Raw genomic sequence first — 3,891 nt, forward strand, 5'->3', positions numbered from 1 at the left:
AGAAAATACTCTCCTGTGACCACACCTGGAATCTTGGAGCAGGGGCTCTTTCTCAGATGCTCTGGGTAGATGTAGATCCCCAGAGCTCTTGACATGAGCCCGTGGGCCTCAGCAGCTGGGAATCTGGATAGGAATGGATCACTATGTGTTCCTTCCAGGGCTTCAAAGGGGCGTGGGAAGGGAGGGCACTTTGAGCATGTTGTCTATTGAGAGACGCGTGCAGGCAGGGCCAGTTCGATAGGCAGGGTAGAGGGGAATGAGTGTTTTTAGTAGAAATCAGAGGATGTGAGGCTCTGTTTCTGTCCACACCACCATGAGACCTTGGGCAAGGGAGTAAACCTCTCTAGACCCCACCAGTATAATACGGTAGAAACAAAACAGAGAAATGTACTCCTATATGCAAAGCCTACCTGGCTGTAGAGTGGATCAAGGAGTCTAGGATATTAGTAAAGAGCCTGGGCTTTGGAGAGAGACAGACCTGCAGGTGGAACTGGGCATTCGTAGTTCTTGATTGACGTGGGCATGTTACTTAATGCCTTTAAGCCTCGGTTTTCCCATCTGTAAAATATACTTACCTTGAAGGCATGTTGAGAAGATGAAATGCAATCAGGTATGGAAAGTACAGGGCATGCAGGGAGCACTTCATAAATGGTTGTTGTTGTGATTATTGCTATTATTATTACTTCTGCCTTTATTGGTGGTGTGATTTACTTACCTATTTACCTTTTATTTATTTATTTTTTTTTTAAAAAGAGAAATCTGTGCCTTGGTTGGCCAAGCAGGCTACTTGAGGGGGATGAAGCAGGAGGAGTGAGTGGCTTCCGGCCCTGCTTCACATGTTTATAGGTGATTCAGAGCATGCCTAGGTAGTGACCGATCATCTCAGGCTTAATTTCCACCTGGTTGAAAGTCTTGTGGTTGTAGATGCCCACTATGCTGGCCACCTTCTCAGGCAGAATGATCATGACCCGCAGGTGTGTGTTCACCACTGCCGGCTTCTCCTTGGGCGGCGCCTCCTTCTGGGCCTTGCGCAGGCACTTCTGCAGGGATGCTGCTTCCTCCACAGGCCTCTGTTCAGCATCTGATGCTGTCATGTGCTGTGCAGCTGCATAAGCTGCTGGTAGAACACATCCGATATCTGATCAAGGTCCACGCTGCAGTAGGTGAACTTGCGGAAGGTCTGCTTCTTGTGCCCTACTTCTGCCGTCTTGTCAGTTCTTCGGCAGCCTTAACTTTTATACTTACTAACATTTTGCCTTGTTCAAAAAAGTATTTGAGTGGCCCATGTACATGGAAATAAGATAGCCTGATAAAATAAACTACCAAGAAGTAGAAAAAGAAGTATTGGGTAATTGGCAGCAGCAGCTGAAAACATGGGATGCCCTCTTTGTGGGGTTCTCCAGGAAGACCAGGTCTGCTGAGGGGTGGGCTGCAAGATTGGGCCTGGCCATCTAAGATTGGGAGGGCTGCCACCGGAGGCATGGTGACACGTCTTTACATCAGGGGTAGGGGATGATCTTGTGGAGGCCAAGAGTTTAGAAGGATAGCAACTCACCTGGCTTGGAGGGGAAGAGAGAGTCAGGTCTTTGGACTTTGCATCTTTGGACTCACTCAGTCACAGCTTCTGTGTTTTTCTAGTTGGTAAGTAGAATGTTCATTCATAGAGGTATGTGCTATGCTGTAAAGAGCTGGGGTAGAGAATAGAGGTAACATTTGTTTTTGGAAAACTTTCACCTCTACTATCTATTCTTTCTCTTCCTTTTGTCACCTCCGGGCATTGCCAAGTCTCTCCAGAGGCTATATTTTTCCTTATTTCTCTTATTTTTTATTACTTCATAACTGATAAGGGTTTTCGACATTGGCCCTTCCAAGAAGATTTCTATTTTAATGGTAGTGGGGAGAGGTCTCCTTATGAGCCACTATAGTGATAAGAGATGGTGATAAACTCTATTGATAAATAGTGAAACTTAAAAAGTAGAACAAAACATTCTCTATCCCCAAACCAACTCAAATCCTAGAGAATTGTACTGAAGAAGTTCTGTCTAACTGAGCATTCCAGAGTCCACCAAATCAGAGTCCTGAATTACAGCTCTGACACTGACTAGCAGGTCACTTAATCTCTCTGTGCCTCAGTTTTCTTATCTGTAAGAAAGATGGGGATAACAATAGTATCCACCTCACAGGGTTGCTGGGGAGAATAAATGACCTAATAATATAAAGAACCATTAGATTTTGGTGGCCAATGGTGTTTCAGTTACAAGAAAAAGTTGGATATTAGAGTAGTTCAGTCTTTTGATCACAAAATACGTGATTTGCACAAGTTGACCACTGGCATCTTGGGGTCCCTCAGAGTTTTCACCAGTGGGTTGGGAGTCCAGCAGAACAGATTAAAAATGTGGAAAACAATGTCCTTTTGTCATTCATCAAGTCTGATTTGCAGTTGGAATGTTCATGGAAAGGATCCTATTTGGTTAAATAATGGAAATCAACATTCTTTTTATTTGACAATGAAGCGTTGAAGTGTTGGGGATGAACAGTCCCTGGTTTGATGGCAGGTTCAGATTTCCCCAGCCTTCTCTTTGACCGTGGTCTTCAACTGCTGGATCTTGAACCAGAATACAGTTGCAGGAGCACAGTGGAGAGAGCGCAGGATCAAACATTAAGACTGAGTTATGCATGGGACTGGATAGATGACAAATTTTGTGAGTCTTGGTTTCTCCATCTCTAGAATGAACACTACAAAACTTCCTTCGTAGTGCTGTTAGGAGGACTAAAGGAGATGATGTGTTTGAAATGTTTTGGCAATGATTAAGGATAATGCAAATATTTATTATTGTTTTATCCTCGAAATGAATTGACTCATGTCATTGCAACTAGAAGGAGGCCCAGATGGGTTCAATGCCTTGCTCAGGATGAATTAGAGGGAGGAGGCGATGTGCCTTGGGGCTATAATGGGTCTGAGCTTAGCAATCACCTCCCGCACTTGTCCAGCATGTCCAGGTGTCTGCTGATCGGGAACAGATTTGAGTCTGTTGGTTTTTTGTCTGCTTGGTTGAATTGTAAAGATCTGTGCTGTGTGTTGTATTAGGTTCCATTCTCTGTCCAATCACTGATTAATTCTGTGACTCAGTTAAGTCATGTAGGTCTGGTGTCTCCACGAAATGGGTAACCTCGGCTCTGCCTGTTTCAAAGGGAATTTGGAAAGTAAAGGCAACTAAAGGATTGAAAGTAAAAGCACTTCTTGGAAGATGCTTCCATTCTGGAGGCAGGATAGCATCGAGTTTATGTGCACAGACTCCTGAGTCAGATGCTTATCTCTGAATCATAGCTCTGACACTGACTACTAGGTCCCTTAACTTCTCTGTTCCTCAATTTTCTCATCTGAAAATTGGGGATAACAGTAGTAAGTTGGGATTGTCGTGAGGGTTTAATGCTGAACGGCTTCAAATGGTGCCTGGTCCAGGTGGGTGCTCTGCACTTGTTAACTACAGTAGAGTAGGGCCTGTCCTTTGTCCCCTTGGAAGGTAAGATTGCTGCAGAAGAAATCAGTCAGGGATGTCTGAGACACGTTGGTCCCTATTTTTTTGTAGTATTGTCCCTCATAAGTCACTGGTAAGGGGACAGTTTGCCAAGTGCTCTGCCAATCTTTGTAAAAAAGTGGATTAAAAATGTTTAAAGATAAATCTCCAAATATTAACCTTTCCCTGACTGTCCTAGAGCCCCAGGAGCAGATTTGTATTTATATGAACTTATGGGGAAGGAGGCCTTTAGTGGCTGAATTAATGCATGCAATGAGTTGTTCAGTGGTAGTTGTACCATCACAATGGAAATCTCTCATGTTCTAGAACTGATGGACAAGGTCATGCTACAAAGTTGATCAGTTAATTCTAC

General features: G+C 43.9%; 1 pseudogene; it reads right to left on the reverse strand.

Moving 5' to 3' along the window:
• Positions 1-783: 783 nt before the first annotated feature.
• LOC101276969 (40S ribosomal protein S15-like) lies at positions 784-2,994 on the reverse strand (annotated as a pseudogene).
• Positions 2,995-3,891: the final 897 nt, after the last annotated feature.

The sequence above is a fragment of the Orcinus orca genome, chromosome 13 (assembly GCF_937001465.1).
Source record: "Orcinus orca chromosome 13, mOrcOrc1.1, whole genome shotgun sequence".
NCBI lineage: Eukaryota > Metazoa > Chordata > Mammalia > Artiodactyla > Delphinidae > Orcinus > Orcinus orca.